Here is a 17,676-nt window from a genome sequence, read left to right as displayed (position 1 = left end):
TGTAGACTCTGCCCATTTATAGATATTTTGCAAGAGTTGAAAGTGAAAACCAAGTTTTTGTTAAATATTATAAAGAATCAATAAGGCTATGAGGTCAAAGACCTTCTCGTTATCCAGTAAAAACATAGCTGGGATTTGATATGTAGTGAAAATATCAAGAGCTTCTATTACATAATCCGTATTAGCACATACACCTGACCCAGACTTACCATGTTGGTACTTATGAATGCACATATACTCTACCATATTGACCATATTTGCAATTAGTTTTATTAGAATTTATATTCACAATGTAAAAGAGAAATCTGGCAATATTAACGCAAGTCCTAAGGATGGCTGACTTTTTTTTAACTGGCAGTAATAGCTATATTAAATAAAGGAGGGTATGCAACAGCAGCCAAAATAAAATTAGCCAGATTTAGCAAATTACATTTTAAAACATGCGAAAATGCCTTAACAAATTCTGCAGGATAACTGTCTAGTCTTCACACTTTACCATCAGGTAAATGAACAAATACTTCTTCACGCTCTTCCACTCGAAAAAGGTTCCAAGATAGAAATCATATCTTTTTGAGTGAGGCATGGAATAGGAAGTTGATTGAGGATCACTTTCAATTTTATTTTGATCGACTGCTTTGGTTTGGTTGTAAATCTGTTTATAGTGTTCGAAATAGCAAAACAAAATGATCATGAGTAGCACAATCACACCAGTTCTCGAACATTTTAAAGTAATGATGGCACTTTTAGAAATTGTTTTTTTGTCAGGCCCTAAATCTATCCATGTTATCATTTTCTTCATAAATCCTTTGGGGATATCTAAACTTGCTTACATAGCACTTGGCATAATAGTGCTCCTGTATTAGAATTTACAATGTTATAGAGCTATTTTATTTGTGTTGGAACTATAAATCAAACATTTTTTCATATGCTTTCCTGACGTGCTTCAAGTTTATGTATTCATGATATTCTGGAGGTAATATCATAAGAAATTATTTCTGCTCGCATAGACACTTTTAAGGCGTTCCGAACCATATCTACTTTAGCAGTGCCTTCATTATGCCTCATAAATTCAGATATCTCTGATTTTTAGGCATGAAACCAGGCTTTATTTTTCAAAAAATATTTTATTAATTGCCTACTTTCTAGAATCTTTAAAAAGGAGAGATATTCAACTTAAGAGTGGAATGGCCAAAGAAGCCATTTGAAAAACAAAAAAATGCTCAGACCTAATTAAAGAAGGGTTGCTCAAAAGCAGATCTTTTTGATAAATGTCCAGAACCCTCAATATCCTTGGCTTCTGCTGTTTCTGATTTGGCATTATAGACTTTGCTGGAGGCCAAAGAAAATCAAAATGTCCTCCAATAATGATCCTGCCAGTGACCGATAAAAGTGATTGGAAGAGATTAAGGAACCTTGGTAATTGTCAATTGGGGCATACAACCTGACTAAAAGCCAGTCAAATGGATGAAAGGATGCACTTAACCCTACACCAGTGGCTCTCCTTTATCATACTGCCAGTTAGGCATTTCACTGAAATGATTCTTAGTGATAAAAATCGCCAAACCCCTGTGTGAGGCACTGGCAGAGGAAAACATCTAAAAGCCACTCAAGGTTTAAGCACAGTGAATCTCAATAACCTAGAAGTGGGGAGTTGGGTTTCTTGAAATAAAAAAATTGATGGACCATGCAACACTTCATACAACGACACAGTGAAAACACCCCAAAGAGACTCCACACCAGTTTAGAAAACTAGATTCTGAATTTATAAATAAAGCAAGACGAAAATGACAACCATTCATCCAGTAGAAGCCAAGATATGAATTTTAAAAATGTAATGTAAAATATAGCAGTTAGAAGCAAGTGGGGTCCATGAGAAAAACATCAGTTCTGACGTGATCCAGTTCTGGATGCAATGCAGCAGGTATCTCCACGCTGTAGAGGTGATGTGCGGAATTTTTCCATGCAGTGCCGGAGATGCTTCTGTTCCGAAGATGTGGTTCAGAGTGCGATGCGGCAGTTCCGAGTGCGATGTGAGGGTCCGGGTGTCTGCAACAGCGGAAATTCATGGATTCTTCTCTCACAGGAGAGGATGAGTGGTGCCACTGGAGCACTTCCAAGAGTCCTGGACTGAGGTGGCACCACTTGGCAGGACAGAAGCAGATGAGCCCAAGGGTTGGAACAAGAGGGTCGTAAGTTTTTTCTGTCCCTGAGAATAAGGCAGCAGGAGGCAACTTAGGCAACTGGAGGCAAGTCAGAAAGCCCTTGGAGTGACTCTAATTTTAAGTGCTGCAAGTCTAGTTCTTCTTACTCAAGCAGAGAGAGAGAGCAGCGGCAGTCGGGTGTCACAGCAAGGCACGAGTTCAGCAAACAGCACTTACCTGCAGAGTGGCAGTCCTTGAGCAGCACAGCATATCCTCATCTTCCTCGCAGAGTCGTCACAGATCCAGAAGTGTACTGATTTGGTAGTGCAAGAGATCCAGTATGTATACTTAGTGGTGCCTTTGAAGTGTGGGAGACGTTAAAGTAAGCTTTGAACTGCACACAGGCTCCCCCTTCTTGGCCTGGCTCTAGACACACTACAGTGGGGCAATCAATTGTTTGTGTGGGGACAGGACACAGCCCTTTCAGGTGTAAATATAAGCTCCTCCCTCCCATCATGCTCAGAATAGCCCATCTGCTTGCAGATAACCATTCAGGCAGACCTAACCTTACTTGGTGTGTGACTGTCTAGAGGGAATGCAGGAAGCCAGTTGTCACCCACCCCAGATGTGTGTTCCAGAGACAAGCAGAAGTTTCCAAATGGCTAAAGTACGTAAATGGCAGCTTTCTGAAAATATGCAAAAGAAACAATTGATGGACGGAATGCTGGACAATGTAAACATTCACCCCCAGTCACAAGGATCTGGGTTTAATCACTCATTCTTTTGCTTACCCCCACGCCCCCCAGGTTGGACCCATCCATATGAAAATCAGTCTTGATCCTGTACCTTATGGGAACAGTCCAGCCCGAACTGCCAAGCCAGGTCCTACCTGGACCGGAAACAAGCATCCTGGGACTGGTTTCAGGGCATCACCCTTCATCAACCAGGCTAGCTTGAATCTAGTGGTGTGGTGAGCACTGGACCCAAGTCTGGACACACCCTTCCCACTTAGGGGGACAGATGTAAAAGAAACAATTGATGGATGTAATGCTGGGCAATGCAAGCATTAACCCCCAGTCACAAAGATTTTGGTTTAATCCATCATTCTTTTGCTCACCACACCACCCCAGGTTGGACCCAGCCATATGCAAATCAGTCTTGACCCTCTTCCTTATGAGAACAGTCCAGCCCGAACTGCCAAACCAGGTCCTCCCTGGACCGAAAACAAGCATCCTGGGACCAGTTTCAGGGCATCAACCTTCATCAGCCTTCATCCGCCAGGTTAGCTTGAAGCCAGTGGTTTATGAGCACGAAACCCATGTCTGGGCATACCCTTCCAACTTAGGGCGACATATGCAAAATGATGAACGCAATGCTGAACAATGCAAACATTCACCCCTAGTGACAAGGATAATCCATCACTCTTTTCTTCACCACACCACCCCAGTTTGGGCCCAGACACATTCAAATCAGTCTTGACCCTATTCCTTATGGGAACAGTCCAGCCTGAACTGCCAAGCCAGGTCCTCCCTGGACCACAAACAAGCATCCTTGGACTGATTTTGGGGCATCACCCTTCATCAGCCAGGCTAGCTTGAATCCAGTGGTGTAGTGATCACGGGACCCACGTCTGGGCATACCCTTCATACTTAGGGTGACATATGCAAAAGAAACAATTGTCCATCAATTGTTCTTTTTGCAGTTGTCACCCCGAGTGGGACGGGTATGCCTAGATGTGGGTCCAATGCTCTCCATGACACTGGAATCAACCTATCCTGGCTGATGAGGGGTGAAACCCCAAAACCGGTACTAGGATGCTTGTTCCTAGTCCAGGGAGTACCTGGCCTGGCAGTTTGTGCTGGACTGTTCCTATTGGGTGCAGGGACAAGACTGATTTGCATATGGCTGGGTTCAAGCTGGAATGGCAGGGGGAGCAAAATAAATGATGGATTTAGGCCCCGATCTCTGTATTGGGGTGAATGAATGACATTGTTCTGCAATCTCTCCATCAATTGTTCTTTTTGCATTTGTCACCTGAGTAGGACGGGTATGCCTAGACATGGGTCCTGTGCTCTCCATGCCACTGGAATCAAGCTACCCTGGCTGATGAGGGTTGATACTCCAAAACCGGTCCTAGGATGCTTGTTCCCAGTAGAGAGAGGACCTGGCCTGGCGGTTGAGGCTGGACTGTTCTCATTAGGTGCAGGGTCAAGACTGATTTACATATGGCTAGGTTCAAACTGGAATTACAAAGGGAGAAAAAAATGATGGATTTAGGCCCAGATCACTGTACTGGGGTAAATGTATGACATTGTTCTGCATTCTGCCCATCAATTGTTCTTTTTGCATTTGGGACCGCGAGTGGGATGGGTATGCCTAGACATTGGTCACGTGCTCTCCATGTCACTGGAATCAAGCTATCCTGGTTGAAGAGGGGTGGAACCCTGAAACCTGTCCTAGGATGCTTGTTCCCAGTTCAAGGAGGACTGGCCTGGCAGTTCCTGCTGGACCATTCCCTTACGGAACAGGGTCAAGGCTGTTCAGTTCAGTTTTACTTGGACAAAATTAATCAAACTGTTGTTCCTGGCCCTAAAGCCATTCCTTTACATATATGTCTGCACTTTCTGCGAGTTATTTCTTGTTTCTTCAAATATTGTATCTCGTATGATGTCAGTACTGATTTAGGAACATTTTTGGTACCTGCTTTGATGACAGTGTCATCCACCTAAATTAAATCTGGAACTGGAGGATAATTCATCTCATATATATCTAATAAGTTGTAGGTCACTGATACAAAATATTAATGTCCTTGGGTGCCAGGATACAGTCCTGTTAGACACGCTGGACCAGGCAAATCTCATCGTATGGTTCAGACATTTCCTAACGATGTGCATGGGAACACACTGATGCAAAACAATTTAGACCTGCATCCATTGGCCTCTACAGTAGTAAGTAAATTGATGCTTTTGTGTAATGTTGAACTCTCAAGCAAATGTTAATACCTGTGGACCTAGGAAATGTATTGTTTCCAGATTGTTGGTGAATAAGAAAAAAAAACATAAAATTATGTTCATACTTAGATGTAAACATTTTTTAAACTGTGCCATTAAAGATCAGCAGGAGAGAAAGGTTTTGCCAGATATGAGCGATCGAGAATGACCTCAGAGGTAGAGATTCTAAATTAGACATGGGCTTTTTTGAACCAAAGAAGGCCCGATTCCCAAAGATTATGCTATGATTCACTCTTGTATCCTGAATTGCAGCAGTAAGCATGGCATACTTGAGCTTTACTGTTAAAACGTACGAGCAAGCCAAGTGTACTATGATAAGTCATATATACGTATTCACCAATCTTTGTGAGTCGGGACAAGCGATCATATGTCACATTTATTGGTACTTGTAACAGAAGGGAGCAGAGAAAAGACACTGCACCAGGAAGAAAGCGCAGGATCAGGGTAGAATTTGGAGAAGGATACCAAGGAGGAACAAAGAACTGGATCTCGGAGCACTGTAAGCAGTCTGCAAGGACCATGTCAACAGTGGGGTAGCAAATGGGGAACAGGGAAAAATATCAATGACAATGAAACTTCACTAAGCTATTGTAAGAACTGTGGACCTGATTACGACTATGGCCCAGTTGCGCCCGCTCTCCGCTGGCACAATTGTGCCAGAGCTGTGCAAGAAATGCTAACCTGACTACTAGTCCAACTCATGCAGGCTTTGCCTTTCCCATGGCGGTGCCAGAAAAACAGACACCGCAATGGGAATGGTAACAATGTTCCAGCACAGCATGGACGTGATATCCATGACGTGCTGGAACTGGGGTGCAAACAGACGGGGCACAGGTTGTGCCTCTCTGAATACATCCCTATGGGGGGATGGGTGTCATAGGGGACCTAAAGGGCCCACTTTGTTCATCCACCTCCAGCCTTTTCATGGAGGGGAGCCCGCCATGAAATGTCTGGTGGTGGAGAAACTCGTAATATGCTCAGCGGGACTGGCCAGTCTAGCTCAGCACGTCACATTGGGCCTCTTCCTCGCCAGTGCCAGGGAACGGTGGCTTCATGGTGCTGCCGGCGGTCCACCGTCAGAACGACTTTCAAAGTTGTAATCTGGCATACACTTGTAATTAGCCCCTACAAATTCACACACTAATTTAACTTGATGTGTCTGTAGATTCAGATATCACTAAGATTAATATAGAATATAGAAAGTTAATGGGTCTAAGAACCAGTTTGCCACAATACCAGTAGGAACCACCACAAATAATGCATAGTTAGGTGAAATAACACTTCTGTGTTCTTTAGCCGAGTAGCACCACGCTTACACAGATACATATAAACATTTACTTTTCCCTAAAACATAATGGCGGTTAGGGAGACTTTATTAGTATAATGAATTACTCAAGACCTGGCTTGTTATGCCACCCTCAGGGAACTGCAGGATTTCGGCACAAATCCATATCTACAATTCTTTGTAGATATGAACTTTCATCGTAATCCATGGGTGGCTGCACAGGAATGCCCATGCCCCACCCATGGAATGCCTCCTTAATGCAAACTAACTCAAGGTAGCACATTGGCTGCATTGCATAACATTTGGTGACAAACCAGAGCAAATAACCATTTGCATTGGTTTGTAAATACCAACTTTCATCAGATCTGTGTTTAAAAAGTAGCACATACCATCCATAATACAAAAGTGTGTGTGTGTGTGATGTCTAGCATGAATTTTGTAGTGGAGCTGTGAGCTTCCATTACAAAATACTATGACTGCCTAGACACACGTTTAAGCTTTTCACACATTGGATGTGTGATGTGCAGTGCAAGCTTACTCCTTCTAAGCACCTGCTCAAATAGGCATTATTTTTGGGAGCAAATCCCTGGGCAACAATTCTAATAGATGTGGTTTAGCATCAAAAACAATAAGTGGTAGTTAGTGAAAATCCATGTACCATCTGTGGAACGCCGAAGGGCTACTTTCAATGCAAAAAACCGTTTGCACTCTTATGGGCATTTGTTTATCAACACTTTGCGCCTCTTTATTCAACTTTGAGTGACTTTGCAGCAACACAATGCCACATTGTCTTTACAACTCGTGCATCATTTCTATTGATACATGACAATATTTTCAGATTCTTTTTATGGCAATACCCCATAGAAGTAAAGAATATTATATCCAAATAAAAACACGTCTTAACATGCATACTGTATTATTCTATGTTTATATGCATATGACTATGCCAATACTGTAGGTTGCTTTCCGTAGAAACTATGTCATTAATAAATCAGTGCAAAGCTCATGCCAGTGTGTAGGTTTATCATGCCCATCATCTCCTGCAGTACCTAAAAAAGACATTCGTGGCCTCACACTCGAAGAAGGAAAGGTTAACATCAATATGAGATGACTCAGAAAATTAATATTTCTTTGTCTTCTGAAAATGAATTGTAAACTTGGAGAACGTGGGAGTGGGGGTACCTACAACAATGTTGTAACTTGAGTTTCGCCTACTGGGATGTTTTTTTTTTTTTTTTGGAACTCAATTTAAGGAGAGCCTGCAAGTCAGAAAAATGGAAGAGCAACGTATGCCTCTCTTGGTGCCACAGCAACAAACTATCATAGACCAAGAGTCGGTTCACGACTCAGATGCTTTTCAGCACAAGAAACCCTAGAATGCTAACTTTCCTCATTCTTTGCAATGCAATGATTGTATTGCAAGTCAGAGAAGGCGCCGCGGAAGCCTGTGGCGTTGAAGAAATTATTGAAGATCTTGCTGAGCTCACAGAAACTCTCCAGGTAAGTGCCACTGAACTGTCTCTGTATGGGCAATATCCAACAGTTTTCAAGTTTATTTTTAAGCGCTCTTTCTTTTTTATTTCAGTTTAAATCTTATGCTAACTGCAACTGTGGTAAAAACAACAACATAATTGTAAGTACACCTAATTTGCTTTTACTTTCTGTACACGAAATATTTATATATATATTTATATGTGTGTGTATACATATATATATATATATATATATATATATATATTCTCCAAAGAGCTATCATAGTACCAACGCGTTTCGCAACGTACTGTTGCTTGATCAGTACGTTGCGAAACGCGTTGGTACTATGCGAGGAATGCTGCCTTTTTGAACAATAAAAGGAAAATTTGGGAAATATATCCTTTGTTTGAGTGCTGACTTATGCTATCATTGATAGCTCTTTGGAGAATAGACGAAAGCGGGGCTCTGCTTTGAAGTCAGCACCGGTGACAAGAGCGCCATTGGACTACGAGTTTGGAGCCTAATCTGTGGATATATATATATATATATATATATATATATATATATATATATATATATATATATATATATATATATATATATACATATATATATTCAATCCGTTTTTTTGCGTGCATACACAAAAGATCCTGCGCACTCCCAGCTCCGTTTTTCAAAAACGACAATACTCCAAAATTGCTTGCTGTTATTTTATTTTCATAACAGTGCCTCCAGAAACACTCCTCAGGAGGAGTGTTGAAGCCAGAAGAGCGCTTGGGAGTCCTGACAGAGGCCACTGGCTTTGGATATATATATATATATATATATATATATATATATATATATATATATATATATATATATATATATATATATATATATATATATATATATATATATAATATTTAGTTAGATATACACACATATATTTATTTAATTGAACTAAACAGCATATTTTATCCATACAATATTATTCTCTCCGCAGAGCAAGGAACATTCGTCTAAATGCCTATGCCTTCAAGTTCCTCAGGTAATTTAACACATTTCCGAAATAGCAGTTCCTATTCCTATTGGTGGTTACAAAATATTTAATTGCAAAATGGTTGGATGCCCGTACTGGCTAAATATAACATTTGAAGGTTTCATGAAATATTGTTGGGTTTTTAGCAAACTTGAATTATACATTTTAAGGGCCTAGCAGTGAACATTATTTATTGCATCTACTGCTTTCTGGGTAGATAGATTTAAAAATTAAAATAAAAAGTCTGCAACAGAGCTCTGCAAAGAAGAATTTATCTGACAGTAATAGGATTAAAGTCTGAATAAATGAATTTAAAAATCAGTATTTCCTATGCATGTTGCACATGAGCCCGAATTTCTTTTTATTAATTGTGCATTTACACATTTCAGCAGCTAATTCGAATACTGAATTTCAGACCCCGAGTGGTGACATCTCATGTTTAGCAAGATCTGCCCTTATTTCATCATATCTCACTAAATGATTTGCTTTTCTAAATTGAAGCCTCTGCAGCTGATGTAATCAGATACGTTTCCACAATATGGTGTATGTTCTGTATGCTAGAATTCACTAGATGTCTTCTTCAAAGATGATTTATATCCCATGAATTTATGTTTATGTGAAGGTCACAAACGTCAGCTCACGTGTAATTTGATCTGCACATGTTTACTATGATCGGTAGCAGTTGTGTGCTGGGATTGCTCCTGGCGAAAAGACATATATAACACAGCCTCTTGAACTCTTGAAGGAGTTTGAAATACCTCAGGGCACCTTAGAAATAGCTGCGCTAGTGAGAAAGGTCTGGTGGAAAGCTAAATTTAGCCTTGCGCTGAGCACTCATCAAGAGTTACATCATGAAACTCTGTGGTAGCTTGATGTAATATTTAAAGGTTAAGGCAGTGGCGGCTCGTTCAGGTAAGCAGGGTGAGGTGGTGGGGGCGGGGATGTGAGGTGAAACTTTCATTTTTTTTTTGTAAGGGTAGGCAGAGGGACTACTGCCTGCTCTTAAGAATAATTATCCAACCATTCTCAAAGGGGGAGGGATCCCTTGGTATGCCATTCCCATTTCCAAATCAGTTTCCAAAAGCTTTAAGTTGAAGGCAAATTGCAAAAGTTTTGTGGTTGCAAAATATTCCTACAGGAATGAATGAATATGTACTTGTAAAGCGCATGGCTACCAAAGGCCTCCCAGCGCTAGCGACAGAGCCAATACCGACAGTAAGAGCATCAAGGGAACAGAAGGGTCTTCAGAGATTTACGAAAAGAGAGGTGGTTAGTCTCGAGCCAAATATGATCTGCAAGTTGATTCCAACACTTCGCTGAGAACAGCCGTCCACAGCTCCGCACTCGATTAACTCTCAGGACGACTGCGAGACGTTTTTTCTTGGAGCGTAGCACTCTTTTTGGGAGGTAAGGAGTGATGATAGATCTTAGAATCGGAGGGGCCCTAGAAGACAGCACCTTGTGGGCAATGCACAAGGCCTCAAACTGAATTCTCTTGGCCACTAGCAACCAGTGCAGAGAGACAATAAAGGGCTAGGCAGATGCCCGGTATGGAGCCTGCAGAAGAGAGCTCACAGCGCAGTTTTGCACCATTTGCAGCTTTTTTATGGTAGAGCACGAGGATCCTAGATAAAGCACATTGGCATAGTCAAGCCGTGACAAAATCAGGGCCTGCACCAGCAGTTTCCTTGCACTGAAAGGTAGCAAGGGAATGATTTTCCTAATCATTGTTAGGATTCCGAAGCAGGTGGCTGCCACTCTGCGTGCTTGCTCCTTAAACTCCAGTTTGTGGTCAAACCACACCCCAAGACTTTTTATATGTTCTTTAGGTGAGGGCACAGCACCGAAGCATTTAGGTCAAAGAACGCTAGGGTTAAGGTTAGTGGTTTTTCCTAAAAACATCAGCTCAGTTTTAGCACCATTTAGCTTTAGGAAGGAGTTATCCATCCAGGCGGACACTCTCTCCAAGCAATTAGCCAAGCTGTACTGTTCTTGTATATCATCCAGCTGATTGAGGGACACATTCAGCTGCGTATCTGCGTACGACTCAATCTTAACCCCAAAGGGCTTGACCACTTCTGCCAAAGGTCGCACATAAAACTGAGATTCGTATTGGGAAGGGATGTCCTCAACACACCCTTCCAAACACTGAATCGCAAAACCCAAATTACAATTCATCAAGCTCAAATATGCCTAGTACATCTATTCCTTTATCATTTATGGAGGAAGAAGATGCAAGAAGCTACAAAGTGTCACAGGAAACATTAATAGTGGCAGTTGCATCAACTATAACTTTAAAAAAGTTAAATACAGCTTTATAGTGATAATCTACCCCATAAACAGGCTAAAAGGAGGATGTCCATACTGTCTGAAAGAGTCTCTAGAAATGTGCCTGTTGTTTGTAATTACATCATAGCACATACGGGATTGTTTTGGTTTTCATTTTCTCAGTATGTTTCTTTTCTTTACAGAACACTTGCAACATCTCATGCTTTGTGGATGGATATAACCGTGTGACAGCAGTTCTTATGAAATACTTCAAGACCAAAATACGCCCAAGGAGGGAACATATACAGTTGCTCAGTAGGGATTGCAAGGTAAGGTTATTCATATCTATATTCACTGATGTCATCAGTGATGTCATTTGAGATGTCATCAGTGATGTCACTGACCATGTCATGAATGATCTAATATGTGACATCATCAGCAGTGGATTGCGGGTGAGCGAAATATAGTTAGTACAACTAACTATATAAGAGCAATTTCAATGGTTTTGTATGAGTAAAATGTCCAGCTAACTATAACACCACTAAAACTTATAGTTTTTTGAGTGAATTTCAAAGGTTTTTTAAAAGCTAATTCCTAACTATATAACTCCTGAAATATATGGTTTTTTCAGTGAATTTCAAAGGTTTTTTAAATGCTAATTCCTAACTATATAAGGCCTGAAACCTATGGTTTTTTCAGTGAATTTGCAAGGTTTTTTAAATGCTAATTCCTAACTATATAAGGCCTGAAACCTATGGTTTTTTCAGTGAATTTCAAAGGTTTTTTAAATGCTAATTCCTAACTATATAAGGCCTGAAACCTATGGTTTTTTCAGTGAATTCGCAAGGTTTTTTAAATGCTAATTCCTAACTATATAAGGCCTGAAACCTATGTTTTTTTCATTGAATTCGCAAGGTTTTTTAAATGCTAGTTCTATTAGCGGATAACGTTTTTATATATTAAAACGTTTTTTAAATCTCAAATGCCTGCTTTGCTAACAGAGTTTTTAAGCACAGGCTCTTTTGTCTCTGGTGGCCATCTTGGAAGACTGCATATCAGAATTTTTTTAATGAAATATAAGAGGATTTGAGAAGTCACTCAAAATGTGCCCTAATTTTTCTTTCTTCAGCACTAATCAGAATTTCTGTGGCAAAATGAACCCCCTCATTTTGTTCCTTTGCAAATTAAATGTTTTAAGTGTTAACACTTTATTCCAATCAAGATGACTTCAGGTGTGCCATACTTTTGTCATAAGTAAGACTGTTAGCGCTCTAGTTGTTCTTTAGAACACTCTGGGACATTCTGTCATTGGGCTATAGTTGGGCTACATCTGGCTGATATTTGGGCAACATTTGGTTTTTTTTGTCTCTGGTGGCCATCTTTGGGCTACATTGGGCTACATTTGGGCTCTAACATATATATAGCCCAATGTAGCCCAATATATATTTTTTCAAAGTTAATTTTCGTAAAAACCACTGGAGCACATATCTTGAGACATAGCAAAGGCACATCGGGCTACCAGTCCCTACAATTTTGCCAAGTTTGGTGGAAAACCATTCAGCCGTTCGGGCTAAAAGTGAGTCCAACCGCCCTATGGAAATTAACATGGGTAAAAAACGTTTTGGGACCCCCCTTTTATCTCGGCCCCCGCTTGACGAATCCCCCCCAAACTTTCAGGGAGCGCCGCGAGGCAAAGTTAGGGAAAATTTCAGGAAGATTCCTCAACCGGCGCCAAAGTTATTCCCAATAGAATGTTGCGATTTCCCTATGGAAAACAATCCTAACTATATATACCTACTGGCCCCTAACCCCGTTCTGTAAAGCATTACCTATCTCCTTTTGGCTAGTTTATGAACAAGTCCCCTGTCTTTTTCAAGTGTTATTTCGACTGCTTTTGAGAATTTTCTTTTTACACATATGTACATTTGCAGAAAAAAGCACTGATTTGTACTTTCGGGTAAGAGTTTGATAGACTACAACAAACATGTAATGTACTATTTGCAAAAAAATAGAGGTTTACGTCATTAGCACCATTGTTGCATTTTTCTTTATGTCCTAGTCATATAGCATAATTTATTCACAGTCACACAATGTGATCATTTCCCTTTTTTAAACAAAAAAGCATATCCCATTCTAAATGGGATATTGACTGATGGCGAAAATGAGTATCGCTTTAAGATCTATGTTGACTACATGCCCAAGGTAGCTGATATTTAATGTATCAAACTAATTAAAGCAAACATTTGTTTTGAGTGACCATAATGCACAATAAGAACATTTATTATGAGAGTCGATGAGTCCCGAGGTTCATACTGGTAAATGCCCTCCATTGTTTACATGACGCCCTGGAGCAAGCAAGGGACATGGTTCCTTGTACTGCTGCTATGGTAATTCTATAGAGCAAGTTTCATGGGTCAATGGGCCCCTCAGGTCTATGGGCCCCAGTGCCATTGCACCAATGCAAGCCACATTATTCGGGTGAAAAACACCTGGACGGGGGTGTTTGGAAATCCAATAGTGATTTTTCTGAGGAACTATTAAAGACAACCAGCCTTGCAGTTAATGCTTATAGGGTAGAATGTACAGGGTGGTGCAGCCGAGGCTAAATGCCCTTGACCCCACTCTATGCTAGAATCTGTACCTCAACTGACAAGGTATGAGCAGGTGAATTGATCACAATAAAATGATAGCATAGTCTAACAATGACCTTGTTAAGTCGGCCCCAGGAGCAGAGGTTATTTGTCGTGCCAAACAGGCTCCTTGTCTCCCGGCTAAAATATATTTTGCAAAAAAAGCAAATTTTTAAGGTGAAAGTGCAGTGTTTAATTGTCTCATTCAATAAAAATGAATCCTGATATATCCACTTAGCCTTTAAACTTACTAAGGTCACTAAAATTCCTCAGTTAGGGGCTCGGTTTGGCAGACCAAAGAATTTAAGAGCGCTGTATATTTATGTCAAAGCGGTACAAAAGGGGGTGGTGATGGACGGATCATCTGAACCAATCAAACACTCACATCCAATCAACAGATCTGGGTTTGATCCATCACCGTTCTTTAGCCCACTCTGCCACCCCAGTCAGACATGGCCATATGCAAATCAGTCTGACCCTGTGCCTCATGGGAACAGTCCAGCCCGAACTGCCAAGCCATGCCTTCCCTGGACCGGACTCAAGCTTCCTAGGACCGGTTTCTGGCATTACAGTCATCTTCAGCCAGGCTTGCTTGAATCCAGTGGCAAAGTGAGCAAGGAACTCACGTCTGAGCATTCCCTGCCAAACTTATGGCAAACAAAGCGGTACAAAAGGGGGTGGTGATGGAGGGAGCATCTGAACCAATCAAACACTCACACCCAGTCAACAGATCTAGGTTTGATCAATCTCCGTTCTTTAGCCCACTCTGCCACCCCAGTTCAGACATGGCCATATGCAAATCAGTCTGACCCTGTGCCTCATGGGAACAGTCCAGCCTGAACTGCCAAGCAATGCCTTCCCTGGACTAGACTCAAGCTTCCAAGGACCGGTTTCTGGCATTACAGCCTTCTTCAGCCAAGCTTGCTTGAATCCAGTGGCAAAGTGAGCAAGGGACTCACGTCTGAGCATACCCTGCCAAACTTATGGCAAACAAAGTGGTACAAAAGGGGGTGGTGATGGACGGAGCATCTGAACCAATCAAACACTCACACCCAGTCAACAGATCTGGGTGTGATCCATCACCGTTCCTTAGCCCACTCTGCCACCCCAGTTCAGACATGGCCATATGCAAATCAGTCTGACCCTGTGCCTCATGGGAACAGTCTAGCACGAACTGCCAAGCCATGCTGTTAGAACTGGGATTTCTGGTTAGCTAAGGCTTACGCCAAAGCCAGGCAGAAACCACCATTCTAGTCAGGCAAGGGAGTCACACGCCAAGATAACCCCTGCTCACCCCCTTGGTAGCTTGGCACGAGCAGACAGGCTTATCCCGGAGGCAATGTGTAAAGCATTTGCACATGCACACAACAGCAACAACATCCTAGGCACACCACAAAAAGGAACTCCACACAAGGTTATATAAAAATAACTGTTGTATTGTCATAACACATCAGATAGTAATCACACAATATACATTGTGCCAACTGGCACGGGAAATATTCACAAGGGATTATTTACAGGACAGGGCCACATGGGCCACTGTCAGGATCAACACTTTTAGAACTAGAAATACTGTTAGAAATAGGACTTTGTAGATCATAGAATAATAATCACTTTAGCACACAACCAGTAACTGCTGGCAACAGGTAAGTGCCACCTACGCAACCCTAACCACCTTAGGAGAATAATACGCAGGGAACCTGGGCTTCACTAGCACATCTGTACTAGAAAGAACAACCACCTAAGTTTCACCATACATTTAGGGATATAGGCAAGAACACATTACACATGATGCATCACAACATTCAGAGGTGTAGGGAAGGAAAACACATGATGCATAAACATACATTCAGCGGTGTAAGAACAAGGCACATGATGCATCAAAACACATTCAGAGGTGCAGGGAAGGAAAACACATGATGCCTAAAACATTCAGAGGTGCAACACAGGAAAAACACATGATGTATAACCAACACATTCAGAGGTGTAAGAAAACACAATTGCGCAAAACATCACCTTAGGCAATTACTATCATAAACATAGCAAAATCACATTACGGCCTTACTCCCCATCCACATACCAGCCCCCTGGCCAACTGGCCATCCAACAAGGGGACTCAAAAGCCCTGTGTCCAGAATGTCAGGGCGCGCTGCCAATGCAGCGCCAGTCAGGGGTGCGCCACCAGCGCAAACCTAAACGTTGCAGCTGCCCACTAATTGCTGGGCAGCTGGGAACACCAACAGGGCCTAAGCGTTGCAGCTGGCACTAAGTGCTTTGCAGCTGTAGAAGGCCTGGCACCTCTGTGCCATCTCTGTCCCACACAGGGACTCTCTCTCCCTGGCGCCTCAATGGTGCAGCTGCCCACTAATTGCTGGGCAGCTGGGAGACAACATAACTGCGACAGGGCCCTCACTGGCCGTAGAACATAACTGCGCCAAGCTGAGCCATCTGGCTCTGAAATACACCTTGCGCACTTTTGGAGCCCTCTAGGCCCGAAAATCAACTGTGCCCAGGAGCCATCTAAGCTCTGAAAATAATGTGGGCATGGGACCACTCTGGCTCCTTAAAGAAAGAAATGCCCCCATCGTTGGAGCCACGGGGCTCAGTATGGGCTCCTCTGGCCCTTTACACCACTCTTGTGGGGCGGGGGGGAGACATCTAGGCTCCTTAAACAAATATAAAAAGATAAGAAAACATGCCCTACTGTTGGAGCGGCCCGCTGCCAAGTGGGGCCGCTCTAGGAACTAACGCCCCCCGAGCCCTCCCCTTACCGGGCTCTGGCGCGGGGGGACTCTCCTCCTGATGTGTACGGCTCTACCAGCAACACTCCTCATACGCGGGGGGGGCAGGCACCGGCAATGTGCCTCGGGCCCCCTCCGCCCCCGTCTCCATACCTGCGGGGCTCTCAGCATAGGAGCCGGGTTGAGACCGGCTTCACCATCAAACTCACGGAGCCCCCCCCCCGTCCTCCTTTACTCACCGGGCATCTCTCGGGGGACTCCAGCATTCTCCTCCTCGTCTTCTCTACTGGAGGCGGCAATACGCGGCATCACCCGGGCCTCCTCCTGGGACCCGGAACTCTCCTGGACACCGCGGGATCAATCCCTCCATGCCGCAGCCACCATGCTTCTTCTCTGCCAGGGCTTCCGGGAGGTTGCCTGGGGAAGCCCTCCCGGAAAGGGCCAATCATGGAGCTTCTCACCAGTGACGCGGGAGGAGTCTCTGCTGGCTGGGCCAATCCCAACATGGCCTTTTTGTGACGTCGGCGGCTGCTTTCTCTTGGCCCGGGGCAGAGGCGGTGATCGGTGGGCAAACTACGGGGTTGGCTCCCGTTTAAAATGTAAAATACCGGGCAAAATGCCGGGTGGGAACCGGCTCCTTGGAAATAAACAATAAATCGAGGTGGCACTCGATATAATTTAAATATCTGCAAATACGGGCATAACGCCGGGTAGGCACCGGCTATACCGGGACAAAGACGGGGAATACCAGACAGCAGCCCAGAGCTGCAAAAGCACAAAAGAGAAGCGCTCTCTAGGCGCTTGGGGCACAGACATCTCCAAAATGCCCACGGGATGACCCCTACAGCAAGAAGGGCCCCTGTATCACAGGGCAAGGCTTCCAGGGCAAGGAGAGTCTCCCAGCCATCATCAGGCCAGGCAGAAGGGGCCCCAGAAAGAAGTCCTCCAGCAATCCAGGGGCTGGGCAGGGCCCAGGGAGGCAATCCCCTGGCAGGATTCAATTCAGAAACAAGAACATTTTGGAAGGGGACACAGCCCCTTTTTATACAGTCCAAACCTTTGTCTAAAGCTGCAGGGTGGGGGAAAAACCAGGCACAGCTGGTTTG

The sequence above is a fragment of the Lissotriton helveticus genome, chromosome 7, assembly GCF_964261635.1.
Source record: "Lissotriton helveticus chromosome 7, aLisHel1.1, whole genome shotgun sequence".
NCBI lineage: Eukaryota > Metazoa > Chordata > Amphibia > Caudata > Salamandridae > Lissotriton > Lissotriton helveticus.
The sequence above is the reverse complement of the archived record's forward strand: the minus strand, read 5'-3'. Positions refer to the sequence as shown.